We start from the raw sequence: 14902 nt of genomic DNA, 5'->3' as shown, positions 1-14902 counted from the left end.
GAATTGACTCGATGGCACTTGACAACAACAACAATTGTACATAGAGTTGCCATGAGGTAGAGCAGACTTGATGGCAATCAGCAACTAATACCTGGTTAGAGAGGAGAATGGAGAAGTGAAGATGATGGGTGAGGTGGCCAAGTGGACTGGAGCAAAAGCCCATAGGAAATGAGGAAGTTAAACAATTCAGAGGCTGAGGAGTGGATGGCCATTTGTGTGACACTGAGGGTGGCAGAGGTGCAAGTGGGAGCAAGACTCACAAGGGACTGAAAGTATTCAATGAAAGCAGAGATGCGACCAGGGAATCAAAAGTAAACGGCCATGAGGGGCAGAGGCTGTACAGCCAGGTAACATAAGCATTGGAGAGCTGCAAGGTCTTCAGGAAGAGAAGCTGTATTTAAGACCAAGAAAGACATGTCCTCCCTGACACCCTCACCCTGAAGAGTGCAGGGAAAAGAAGCAAATGACGCAACACGAGACTATCAGGGAAGGACAAGTAGGTTCCAGGTGACGTGAGGAAGTAGAAGGTGCATTTTTGGAGAGAAGGTTGGAGTCTAGGGTTTTCAGAGGATGGAGTGGAGAGGGAAGAAAGCATGGGGAGGGGTGGGACTCCCCCAGAGGCAAGGTGGTGAGAGCCAGGGTCTTCTTGAGACCCTGCTGCAGTGGTCATCCCTGTCTCAAGTATGTTGTCTCATTGTCTCCCCTCACACCTCCATGGACATCTGAGGACTTTACATTTGTCCCCATTCAGCTCTGAATGATAAGTATTTTGGATCAATTTGGAGGGCTCAGTTGTTTTAATACCTCTGTAGTGGATTACGTTGTTGTTGTTGTTAAGTGTCGCTGAGTTGGTCCCGACCCATAGTGATCCTCTATAGGGTTTCTGGGGAGCATCTGGTGCGTCTGAACTGCTGACCTTTCAGTTCAAACCAACACTTTAACCCACAGCACCACACCAGGACTCCATAGGTTGAAGTTCTAGCCATCATCACCCCAGGCCTGTGAATGTGACTTTGTTTGGAAATAGAACCTTTAGAGATGTTATCAGTTAACATTAAGTCATACTGCGGTAGGTTGGGCTCTAATTCAATATGATGGGTGTTATTTAAAAGCAAGAAGAGACACAGAAAAGTGTGCTTTGCATGTGAAGATGGAAGCAGAGATTGGAGCAATGCATCTACAAGCTGAAGAATACTGAAGACCACCAGAACCTAGAAAGAGGCAAGAAAGGAACTTTCTGCAAAGCCTTTGACGAGAGTGCAGCCCTGCCAACAATTCAGACTTCTGGCCTCTAGAAGGATGATGGAACAGATTTCTGTGGGGTTTTTTTCAGCCACCCAACATGTAGCATTATGTTATGGTAGCCCCAGAACACAGATTACACGCTCATATCCTCGGAACTCTCTAAAAGTTGACCCAATGTGAACATGATCTTGGCTTGGCAGCCCTGGTAGAGGAGCCTCTTCTTTGTAGACGGATTAAGTGCTTCTACTCTTGGTGTGGCGCTGTGAGTTAATGCGCCAGACTGCAAAGCTGTTTGAACTGCAAGGTCGGCGGTTCAAGCTCACCAGCTGCTCCTTGGAAACCCTATACAGGGTCACTATGGGTCAGAATTGACTCGATGGCACTTGACAACAACAACAACAGCAACTCTTGGCGCTAGTGCAGTGGCCAAAGGGAGGAAGCACCTTCCCAACATGGCAGTGGGTGAGCAGATTGTACAACACATTCTCCATCTGGGACTCAAGGGTCACCAGCTACCTTATCACATAAAACCATGATGACTGGAAGACAAGTTCTCTGGCTAGGGGGCCAATGTGGGAGTTCCCAAAGGAACAGGCAAAACATGAGGCTAAATATAGTTTCATTCCACCACCACCCAAGCTGCTAGCGGCTGAGAAGTTAAAAGGGCACAAATCAATGGAGGTAGTTTGCACTAAGTATGACTGTTTCACTGTCAGACACAAACTATATATTCCATTTCAGTGCAGTATTAGCCTTAGAATAGATGCAGAAGGGTCAACGATGGAGCAGTTTAGTGTCCTGTAGGTGACAATGAGTTCCCATTTGTCACATCCTGGTTCATGCTAGGTGCTGTGCTAAGCCTGATACATGTATGTAGCCATACAACAAGGTAAGTGTCACTGCTTCCATTTAAGGCCAAGATACGTGTTCAGATTACCTGAGATCTGGTAAGTGGCAGAGCCCAGTGGACACTTTAACAATGATCTGGTAAATGATAGAGTCCAGTGGCCAAGTTGCCTGAGGTCTGGTAAGGGATAGAGCCCAATATCCAGATACCTGTAGTCGGATAAGTGGCAGAACCCAACATTCAGACTCAGCTCAGCCCAACTACGAAACTCACAGTCTCTCCGTCTCAGGCAGAGATTGGAGTGACACCAAAGGACGCTTGGGTCCCAGCTCCACCAGAACACAGTGCAGCAGGCTTCCTCAACCAGAGAAGCATGCAGTGGTGAGGACACCAGAGAAGGCATGGCCCAGACTTCACCCACAATCCCTGAATCATCCACTTTCTCTGAACTCAGAGTCAAAGATATGTCTCACAGCTTTCAGAAAGGTCTTGATTTCCCATTCTTGTGCTTTGAGAGCTCCAACACAGACATAAACCATTTCTGAGGCAGCAGGTGGGTAGAGGAGAAGGACCCACAGGCCTGGCCTATACCCCAGAGGACGCTTTCCTTTGGACCCCAGTTCTCAATGCGGGCTGAGTTTTAGATTTTGAATCATAGCAGCTCAGATATGTAAGTGCTGCCTAGGTTGGGTGGGGGCATTGCCTCCAAGGGTTGCAGCAGAGTCTGAACCCAAAGACTTGAAACTAGAGAAGAGCCGGGGAGCCACCTGAATACCTGTTCCCTCCCTAGAGGAAGAGCAGTGTTTCTGCACCTGGGATGCCAGGTTCAGCACAGTTGGGACCATATGACTCGTGATTGCTGCTTCTCAGAGCAGACTGAGGCGGGAAGGCCCCCAAACAATTAATTTAGGAAATTGTCATCCTAGACTCTCCAACAAACTCCAGGCCTTTGAGGGTGTCTCCAACGACCGTTTGTTATCATTACACATTGTTATTTAGCATGATTGCATGTGATTATTTTGATTATTCCAATTCTAGTCGTGGAAAGGAAAAGCAGCTGGATATTCCATGGTGATTGGCTCATTCATTCCTTCTAAGGAATCTTTGTCTAACACGCTCTCTCCGAGGTACAGGAGCATGAACATTAACCCGTGACGTGAGTAGGAGAGAGGTAGGGAGGGTTGCATCTTATGTTTCCCCAAGAGCTGCCCAGCCCAGCACTCAAACCTTGCTAATCCTACTTCGCTCTGGAACCTCTGGGACCCAACTGACTCCTAGCAACTCTCCCTTCTTCTCGACCGAGGATTGAATAGAAATCCCCACAAAAATAGAAAGTATGTGTTGGAATCCTAACCCCTCTACCTGTGAATGTAATCTAATCTGATGGACCTTAATCATCTTTGATGATGTCATCTATCAATCAGTTAAGATCATACCAGCACTGGCTGGGTCCCTAACCTAATCATTCCTGAGTCGTAAGAAGAGCAGAATAAACAACAAAACAAGGATGCACAAACTGGGGGAGGCAGGGAGGCAGATGACATGTGATCATTGCCTACAAGTCAAGACAAGAGAGCAAGAAACGCCAGGCCTACCAAGAGAGGGAACGACCCTGATTTAAATTATTAGCTTCCAGAACACGAGGATATGAATTTCTGTTCTTTATAGCGCACACCCATGATTCTTCTGTTGCAGCTGATCTAGGAGCCTGAGCTGTCACCATACTTAACAGAGGTGTTGTTTGACTTTGACTACATGCCATGCTTGACCTTTTCCTATCACAGTTCAAGGAACCGTGGTGGCACAAACATTAAGCACCACTTTGCGTAACCCAAAGGTTGGCAGTTCAAACCCACTTACCGTACTCTTCACCTGCCATGTAGGGTCGCTATGAAGAAAATCCACTCAAAAGCTCCCCACAACAGTGACAACAAGCACATTCCTGTGTGTATGTGTGCACCCACCTGTCTGCCTGTGTTTTGTGCACTCATATGTGAATGTGCATGGGAGTGTTTGTGGATACAGAGAGCACATGCATGTGTGTGTATGTGTGTGTGTGTGCATAACCACCTTCATCTGCATCCACATTGGCATCCTCTCTCTCAGACCCACAGCCAGACCCTGACTTCCTCCATGGGCCTCTCCCCATGGCGTGCAGGGCAATGTTCTCTAAAAGAGCTTAATAATTGCTCTGTTGATTGATTCACTGACCTTGGACAAATCACTTGAATCCTCAGCCTACTCATTCGCCAGAGTTAAAAATACGTGAGAGTATTTTAAAAATAAGGAAGCATTATACAATTGTAAGGATGAAGCTTCAAGTTCATGAGCAGGAAGAAAGAAGCTTCAGTCCTAGAAGAAACATCCTCTGGGGCCAAACCCTACACCAGTGGCCACTCTGGTCCACTCCTCTGTCCTGGACAAAGCGACACAGGCCCTCAAAGACCAATGTGAACCATTCAGATGCCCCGGGAGGACTCCCAGCCCTGGGCCTCATCTTCCTATAATTCCTTTCATTCCCCCAGGCTCCCCACATGGACCCCAGTGCTTCCCAAATAAATACACCTAATCGCTTCAACTCACCACCCTGAATAGCAGTAGAAGTCTTGAGATTTCTGCTGAACAGTTCAGGGCAGGCAGCTGCGGCGTCTCCTCCCATAATTATATCATCAAGGCTGAATCAGCATGCTAGCATTAGCCAAGTCAGGAGGCCAATTATTTCTCAATCAATAGCGAGTAGGTAAGTCAGGACGTGTGCTTGGCAAGACATCCCATGGATGGGGTTGAGCCAGCCTGACCTTCACTTTGCAAATATACCCCAGTGCACAGAGCACTTACGGGGTCAGGTCAAAATGGAAGTGACACGCTCTTTGGGGTGAGAGTGGGGGAATGATCAGCCCTGAGCAAAGTGTCAGCATTTATTTGTTGGGGCCTATGTGAAAGGAATGATGGAATCGGTCTCTCTATCCATGTACACCTGGATGGATGGGTACCTAAGTGAGTGAGTGTGCATACGGAGCAGGCAGAGATAATACCTAAGCATCACTGTGTGGTACAAACCGTTAGGGCATGCTAATCTACACAAAAGGTCGGTGAGGCACCAGAAACAAAAAAGCTTGATCTGCTTCCAGAAAACAGATACTCTAAACACTCTGAAGCACAGTTCTCCTCTAATACACATGGCGGCCCCAGGAGTCAAGGGTGACTTGATGGCAAGGCACTTGGGGGGCAATCATCATCAGTGATGGATCACCCTTTTTTATTTTTTTCTATCAAGCTGTTTTGTTCTACTGAAGAAAAACAAAATACAGCTAATCCCCAGGCATTGAAAAGGGGCCCCGGAGGCATAGTGGGTTAAGCACAGGGCTGCTAACCAAAAGACCTGTGGTTCAAACCCATCAGCCATTCCATGGAAGAAAGATGACTCAGTCTGCTTCCACAAAGACTTTACAGTCTCAGATACCCCAGGGAGCAATTCTACACTACCCTAAGGGGTGTTGTGAGTTGGAACTGACTCCAGGATACTGGGTTGGGTTTGTGTGTTTGTGTGGCATTGATTTTCAAAAACCAGAGATTTTGAAAAACAGTAACAAATAAATGCAGTGTTTGTTGTTATTGTTAGGTGCCATCGAGTCAGTACAACCCATAGTGACCTCATGCACAGCAGAACTAAACACAGCCCGATCCTGGGCCAACCTCACCACTGTTGCCACGCTTGAGTCCATTGATGCTGCCACTTGGCCAATCCATCTCATCGGGGGTCTTTCTCTTTTTCTCTGACCCTCCACCTTATCAAACATGGTCCCTCCTAATAGTATGTCCAAAGTATGAGCGGCGAAGTTTGTCCATCTTGGCCTATAAGGAGCACTGTGGCTGCACTTCTTCCAAAACAAATCTATTGGTTCTTTTGGCAGCCCATGGCACTTTCAATATTCTCCTCCAACACCATAACTCAAAGGCATCAATTCTTCTATGGTCTTCCTTATTCCCTGTCAACTTTCGCATGCATATGAGGTTATTGAAAATACCATGGCTTGGGTCAGGTGCACCTTAGTCCTCAAGCGACATCTCTGTATTGTAGCATAGTGTTTATAAATCAGGCTGTTAATCTCATGGTCAGCAGTTCAAAACTACCAGTGGTTTCACAGGAGAAAGATAAGGTTTTCTGCTCCTATAAAAATTACAGCCTTGGAAGCTCTATGTAAGATCACTATAAGTCTGAACCAACTCCATGGTACATAGGCACCAACACCACCATTTTGTTTTAATCGGAAGAGGGGGAAAGTGTTGGGAACAAATCTTGCTTTATCTCTTATGGTGCTTTTTAAAGGCAATATGCTTTCCTCTTGTGTCTGTAAGCGTGGACGCATGCCTAGAGAGGATGTAAACCATGTGATTGTTGCTGGTTGCTGTCCAGGGGACTCTGACTCATGATGGTCTCATGAACAGCAGAGCACACCATTACTGGGCTTGTACATCTTTAGCATTTTGGGGATGTTCAAATCCAATGTTATGGCCACCGAGGATTCTGAGTGCTTCCCAACCTAGGGGCTCCTCTTCCAGCATTCTATCACACAACATTCTGCAGGGATCCATAGGATTTTCACTGGCTCATTTTCAGAAAAAGATTGCCAGCCCTTTCTTCCTACTCTGTCTTAGTTGAAGCTCTGCAGAAACCAGGCCACCATGGGTGAAATATCAGTGATCTTTGAAATAACACCGGCATAGCTTCCAGAATCACAGCAGCACACAGACCACCACACTACATCAAACTGACAGGTGGTTCAACAAGTGTGACAGGCTTTTACCTTTATTGATTGTACTTGGCATTTCAAATGATTTCTGGCCGCTCTCCCCAGAGCTCCTATTCCTGTTTTGCTGATGGTCCCCTGCCCATCACATGTAGCCAAAGAGACTGATCCAGGATTGAGTACTGTATTTAATTGTCCTCATCTTCTTCCATTGGGAATAGTTTTCAGTTCTCCTGGACTCTCCAGCCCTTGATGCTTTTGAAGATTGTAGGCCAGCCCCTTTTGCGGGATGTCCCTCCATTTTGGTTTGTTCAATGTCTCCTTATGAATAGACTGGGTTCTAAGACTCATGGATGCTGCATTCTCAGGGCCTCCTTCCAAGGGACAAAAGGTCAGTGGGTCTCCTCCCTTGGGTGGCAGCACTGATCATCTGAATAAAACGGTGCTTGTCAAGCATTAATATGGGAGAAATTTTGAGATCCTAGAAATCACTCACTTCCCTTTCACTCACAATTTTTTATCATCCCTTGATGTTTCTTCCCTAAATTAATTTGATCACTATGACGGTTTCAGGAGCTGACCCTGGGGTGGGATATATGGTGGGCACATTCATCTGCTAACTGAAAGGATGGAGGTTCATGTTTACCCAGCGGCAAACTCTGAAGAAAGGCTGCTGATCTACTTCCAAAACCATCCCCAGTAATGTAGCACAGTTCTGACACGCATAGCATAGCCATGAGTTCGAGCTGACTCAACGGTAACTGGGAAGACCAAGTAACGAAAGGTGCTAACTTTCTACTTCCACCTCCTTTGTATATCTACTGGTTGACACTTTGCCCTAAAGCAGAGCATTCTTCATTGTACGCTCACATATTGACTTTAACAGTCGCTCTATTATATTCTTCACCTCTTTTGTAGTTGAAATTATCTCAGCTTTGGCCATGAGGAGTACCTTTGAGCCATCTTCTGGGTCTTTCTGACCTGTCTCCACCATAATTTGAGTACTTCCTTACTTTCGGGAACAGGATATTCCAGGCTTAACTTACTCTTTCCCTGCCTCTGTCCTGGAATTAGCTTTTTCTCCAAAGAGCCCTGACATCTCTAGGGGAGAATTTTAGAAACCAAGACCTACGGGCTAAGTATGCTCATTGCTACTAGGATATTGCTGGTCCCCCAATCAAAGCTAGAAAATGTCTTATGAACACTCGTATTTAAAACCATGAGTTTGCACCCATTCCAACTTTTAACCTAATGCCATTGAGCTCATTCTACCCAAAACTGAAACCAAACCCATTGCAACTGAGTTGACTGAATCACGGTGATCCCTCTATGTGCAAAGTAGATCTTGAAAACCAAAAGCAGATCACCAGGCCTTTCTTCCAAGGCACCCATGGGTGAGTTTGAAATGCCAACCTTTTGATTAGTAATCAAGTGCTTAAGTATTTGCATCACCTAGGGAATACCAGGCTCATTCTAACTCCCCTTGTACAGAATGTTGTTGTTGTTGTTGTTAAGTGCCATCGAGTCGGTTCCGACCCATAGCAACCCCGTACAGGGTTTCTGAGGGTGTAAATCTTTACGGGAGTAGAAAGGCTCATCTTTCTCCTGTGGAGCGGCAGAATAGTCCCTCCTTATCCGTAGTGAGAAACTTGGCTCCTATCTATGTTTTCCAGTCACTGCCCTATGCCAATGTTCTTCTTGACTAGACATCAGTCACCATGTTCGAGAGATTATTCTTTGTGTGTGTGTGTGCCATAACACAGTCTAACAATTTGACAACTCCACTGCTATTAGACCTTCCAGAAAGTTCTCTGACACAGTGGCTTCATGAGGATGAAAATCTGTACTGAGAAGGAAGATACCCAGTCCTCACTCCATGAGACACTGTCTGTGGGATCCATGTGGCTCTCCAAGATGTGGAGATTTGGGGATTGCATGGGAGTACCCAGTAGGGGCAGGTGACTTAGGGGACAGTGGGTAGGGGGCATGGATAGATGGACTCCCTGACTTTCCTGCACAGACTCAGATGCTAGGTGTTCCAGAACAAACCCTGAACTTGCACGGAGGCTGACAGAACCATGTGTCTGGCCAAATGCATATGTCTATGTCAGAGGTGGGCGCCGCTGTAACCATGGGCAGGAACTGACATTACAAGTGCACAAGAGAAAAGGGGGAGAAAAACCCAGAACCTGCTGCCTCTTCCCCCTCTTCAGATGGCTGCCTAGTTTTAAAATATGTTCCGAGGGTCAACTCTGTTCCGTGAGAGAACATGAAAAATACCAACAACCCCGAGAAATACCAGCCAAGATGACTAAGTAAAGAGACATGAAATGCAAATTGATCTCTGCCTCTTGCGAACTGATTTAAGAATCTGTTCAAAATCTAATTAACTTTTTGACTTATTTCCCCAGAAAGCTCAGAAGGCAGCGACAAGACCTCAAGTTAACACTCTCGGCAGGGACACGGGGGATCCAGGGGACCTGAATTGAAACTGCATTTCCAATGCTTGGCTTCCCAGGGACCCATCTCTTGGTCATTGTTTTCAACAGTGAGGAGCTATTTCTGTTTGCACGCGGCAGCCTGCCGAGCTGGCAGGCCACAGAAACTGTGGTTAAAGAATTGTCTGTTTGACAGGCATTTCAGTTCTGTCACTGGGTCATGTAGCACCTGGAACCACGAGACTCATGAGGACAGTGATGATTTAAGTGGTAGGATCTTCACCTTCCATGTGGGACACATCATGAGTAGCTACCACATCTGTCTGTGGAGGCTTGTATGTTGCTACAATGCTGAATAGGTTTCAGCAGAGCTTCTACACTAAGAAGAAAAGCCTGCAGGTCTATTTCCAAAAATCAACCAAATCCAAAACCCAAGGAAAAACAAACCCTTTGGATTCCCAAGCATCATAGGGATGGCATGGGATTGGGCAATGTTTAGTTCTACTGTGTGTGCATGGGGTCTCTGTGAGTTGGGGGTAGGCTCGATGGCAGTTAACAGCAAGCCAGAAGGCTGGGTCATTTCACTCTGGTGCTGATGGTTAATTCAGCTTCCTCCATTATCCCAATTAAATGTCTGATGTTATTGCTGTTAAGTGCCTTCAAGTTGGTTCCGACTCATAGTGACTTTGTATAGGGTTTCCAAGAGCAGCTGGTGGGTTTGAACTGCTGACTTTGTGGTCAGCAATCTAGTGTTTATCCTACAGCGTTACACATATCTAATGTTGTTGTTAAGTGCTCTTGAGTCAATTCCGACCCATAGCAACCCTATATAGGGTTTCCGAGGAGTAGCTGGTGAGCTTAAACCGCCTACCCTGCAGTTCAAACGACTTTGCAGTGTGGCACATTAACCCACAGCACCACACCAGGACTCAAAGGATGGAACTGTGTCCGGCCCAAAAGATGTGTTAGAACCCTAACCCAAGTACCTGTGTATTGGGCAAATCTACTGCAAAACACCTTTATAAAGTATCAAAAAGCCAAGAAAGATGTCTGTTTGAGGACTAAGGTATGCCTAACCCAAGGCATGGTATTTTTAATCACCTCATATGCATGTGAAAGATGGACAATGAATAAAGAAGAACAAAGAAGAATTGATGCATCTGAATGTATTGGGGAAGAATATTGAAAGTATTATGAACTGTCAGTAGTCCTGGTTAGGTGCTGAAGGATAAGTACTGGGCTGTTAACCACAGATTGGCAGTTCAAACCCAGCAATTACTCCTCAGTAACCATATACAATGGAGTCCTGGTGTGGCGCTGTGGGTTAATGCGTCAGACTGCAAAGCCTTTTGAATTGCAAGGTCGGCGGTTCAAGCTCACCAGCTGCTCCTCGGAAACCCTATACAGGGTGGTTGTGGGTTGGAATCGACTCGACGGCACTTGACAACTACAACCATATACAGGGTCGCTATGAGGTAAAAATGCATACAAGGTCACCATGGAGTCCTGGTGTGGCGCTATGGGTTAATACGCTAGACTGCAAAGTCAGTTTGAACCGCAAGGTTGGCAGTTCAAGCTCACCAGTAACTCCTTGGAAACCCTATATCAGGTCACTATGGGCCAGAACCGACTCCAAGGCACTCTCCAACAACAGCAGGGACTGCCAGAAGGATGAACAAATCTATTCCGGAAGAAGTGTAGCCAGTATAAACATTAGAAAGGAGGATGGTGAGATTTCATCTCACATACTTTTTGGCATGTTATCAGGAAGGGCCAGTCCCTGAAGAAGTCCATTATGCTTGGTAAAGCAGAGGGTCAGCTAAAAACAGGAAGACTCTCAATGAGATGGGTTGACATAGTGTCGAAACTGACTTGACACTATCGAACAACAACATAACTGTGGATATAATTTAATGCAATCCACTAACCAGTTGAAGTCCTATAGGTAAATAGTAGACATTAAACCAATAACTCCTGAGTTCCATAAAAGGCAGAATATACCTAGAGATAAGCATGACCAAAAGAGTGAAGACATCATGTGAGGATTGTCCACAAGCCAAGGAACCAAGGACTACTCGAGACTCCTAATATGGTTGAGACTCTGATTTGGAGTTGGAATCCCAAAAACTGTGAGAAAATATGGAAATGGTGGTGGTGGTGTGCCATGGCATTACTTTTGACTCATAGAGACCCTGCATATGGTTTCTAAGGCTGTAAATATTTGTTGTTGTTGTTGTTGTTGTCAGGTGCCATTGAGTCGGAACCAACTCATATCGACCCCATGCACAGCAGAACAAAACAATGTCCGATCCTGGGCCAACCTCACTACCACTGCCACACTTGACTCCATCAATGGTGCCACCTGGCTGATCCATCTCGTTGGGGGTCTTCCTCTTTTTCTCTGACCCTCCATCTTACCCAGCATGACATCCTTCTCCAGCTACTGTTCCCTCTTAACAATATGTCCAAAGTATGATAGATGAAATTTAGCCATCTTGGCCTCCAAGGAGCACTCTGGCTGCACTTCTTCCAAAACAGATCTATTGGTTCTTTTGGCAGTCCATGGCACTTTCAGTATTCTCCTCCAACACCACAACTCAAAGGCATCAATTCTTCTATGATCTTCCTTATTTACTGTCCAGCTTTCGCATCCATATGAGGTTATTGAAAATACCATGGCTTGGGTCAGGCGCACCTTAGTCCTTAAGCTGACATCTTTGTTCTTCAACACTTTAAAAAGTTCCTGTGCAGCAGATTTGCCTAATGCAATACGTTGTCTGATCTCTTGACTGCTGCTTCCACGAATTTTGATAGTTGATTCAAGAAGAATGAAGTCCCTGACAACTTCAATCTTTTCTCCGTGGATAAGAATGTTGTTTATTGGTCCAGTGGTGAGGATTTTTGTTTTCTTGTAAATATTTACAGAAGCTGAAAGCCTCATCTTTCTGACCTTGAGGTTAGCAGCCCAATTCATAACCACTATGCTACCAGTGAAAATAGATCTGTTCTTTAAAACCACCCCCTTGTGGTATTTCTGTGATAGACGTTGTAGAAGACGGCGACAGGCAAAACCAGAGCTGTTCGTGACTCTCCTCCCAAGCCACCAACTTCCTTCTTTGTCTTGGTAACTGACCATCTTCTGTGCCCTGGTGATTAGGTCCTAGTTCTTGAGGTCACTTTTATCTTTTTCTTCTTCTCCTGGGTCTAACCCACCTTACACCACATGGACCTGACCACCTTCATCTTACTCCTGGAGGGCCTCCTGGAGCAACTTCCCAAAGTCTCTTCCAAGTACAACAACCTGATCAAACATTTGAGCAGGCTCAACTGATTCTTCTGATGGTGTCTTTTTGTCAGAGTGTCTGACATGGACTCCCCACATTCAGAAAGGCTTCGTCCATCCTGGTGATGGGCTCAGTCCCTCTATGCTGTGCCCACTTTGCTTATCAACTCCTGTAGCTGCTCCTCAGGCCCTACGTTCCCCAGCATGCCTCCTCCTTGCTTCTAGAATGTTCTTCCATTCAACTGCTTGACCATCCAACTCCTGGTCATGTTTCCCTGTCTTCTGAAAGACTACTGCAGTCCTCCAATCCAATGACATGCCCTTTATGTCTATGTGCATAGTATCCTATATTTATTCTGGCAGGCTCACCATGGTTTTCACTAACACATTTGGCTGGGTGACTTTCTGAACAAGCCTCCAGATGACCACCTGCTCCCTGAAATAAGTGTGGTCAGGATCATGAACTGGGCCAACACTGATGCTATATTGTATTACAATAATTACAATCCCCTCCATGCCTCATTATTCAACAGTATTTGCTTCTATTCCAAGGGCACATTCTGGAAGCCTGCCTCCTGGATGCCAGGACCCAGCCCCTCTCTTTCCATGAGTCTAGAGTTCTCACCTACTCCTCTCTCCATGTCCTCATCTCTGCCTCCATCTCTGATGTCGCTGCTTCTCTAGATAGGGTCCCACATTCCACTCATGCTTTTCTCCCTTGATGGTCCTAAGGTCATCCTAGGGCTGTAAGATTAACTACTCTCCCCTTTTTGTTACAAAATTTCTGCCTTTACAATTGTGACAATCACAATTAGTTATGATAACAATTACTCACTATTGAATCATAAGAACCTTATCCCCATCTCCTTTCACCAGACCCGTCTGGACAAGATGAAGACTATTCAGTGGGTACTCTACCTTCTTCTACACACTCTGAAACTAAACTCTCTCTTGAAAACTTGTAAGCCAGTCACTTCCTGCCTTTATAACCCCCTCTTTTTAGGTAGCTGATGTCTAAGTTACCCATCCCTATCGACACTGTGTACAGAGGGGCTAGGATTGATCTTTCCCTCTCAGTTGGTATTTTGAACTACTATATCTGTAAGTTTAGGTCAAGTTCATCAAACTGTAGCAATTTACACTTTATTCCTTTATCAATTTTTCGTTTCTTTTTGGTCTTCCTCTAGTTGAGTTCTGATCATCAAGCCATTGAAGCTAGGTCAAATGGGTACTATCTGCAAGTTTGGGTGTTCTTGTGCATCTCCCCTCACTCCATATCAGCTGGACACTTTACTCTCTGCTCTAGCCCTCCATGGTTTTGTCTTGTCCATGGGATTAGGTGTCCCCAGGTCTCACCACACTTTGGATCAACCAGCCCTTCCTCTTCTCTCTCTCATCTCCAGGCCAATAGGAGTCTATGGAACGTGGTCAGACTCAACCCATATCTTCATTGCTGCCTTTCTCCCACTTCCACTCACCAGTAGACCAGCGTGGTTGCTAGCAATCTTATATGCCTGATTGTGTATTCCCTTTGAGTTTGTCTTGGAGGGGGATTTGTCCTGAAGGGACTTGATTGCTTGCCTTGATGGCTTCCCGGCAAATAACTTGCTTGTTCTTGTAGTAGTCAATCAGACTGCCATTTTTATTTTTCATTTTTTCTGCTGGTCTTTCTTTCAAGAAGTATCTTATGTTCCTCTAGCCTCTCCAGGGTGGTCTGCTTGTCCTTTCAAGTGGAAATGTCTCACCTCAGAAGGTTCTGGATGGGTCTCAGGATTCCACTTAATATCCTATACACTACAAAGGCTCCACAAGAAGCCTATTTCACTGGGCAAGTTCTAGAACCCTTTTAAAGTATTCCAGTCAGTTATAGACTGAAGATGTAGCCCCATACTCTTGATATTTGTTCTTTTCAGTTCTTGATTCATTAAATAATTCTTGGCATGGCAAAGGATTAGAATGGGGTGGAGGACCATCACGACTCTTGCCTGAAGGAGTGTGCAGGTTAATCAAAGATGAAGGTCTCCTTTTCATCTTATTTTGCACTTATTAATGTATATAAATGCAACCAGGAAGGGATATGAGCATTTAAGGAATGAAGTAACAACTCTGGCCACAGAGAATTAGAGAGGGCTTTGTGTGTCAGTAATGGAGGCAGGGCCTTTGTACTCAGCAGGTAGAAGAGGAGGTCAGTTGGAAGGAGAGGGCAGGTGGGAGGAGGAGCAGGTGCAAGGAGGAGGCAGGTGGGAGGAGGGGCAGGTGAAAGGAAGGGCAAGTGGAAGGAGGGGCAAGTGGAAGGAAGGGGCAGGTGGGAGGAAGGGGAGGAGGGAGGAGGGGCAGG

General features: G+C 45.8%; 1 protein-coding gene across 1 annotated transcript in view; it reads right to left on the bottom strand.

Moving 5' to 3' along the window:
- Positions 1-14902, bottom strand: part of AJAP1 (adherens junctions associated protein 1) — a 91163-nt gene that overhangs the window by 41463 nt on the left and 34798 nt on the right. The window lies entirely within an intron of this gene.

Source organism: Chrysochloris asiatica, unplaced genomic scaffold, assembly GCF_000296735.1.
Source record: "Chrysochloris asiatica unplaced genomic scaffold, ChrAsi1.0 scaffold00173, whole genome shotgun sequence".
In the NCBI taxonomy this organism is placed as follows: domain Eukaryota; kingdom Metazoa; phylum Chordata; class Mammalia; order Afrosoricida; family Chrysochloridae; genus Chrysochloris; species Chrysochloris asiatica.
This window is presented reverse-complemented; position numbering and strand designations above follow the sequence as displayed.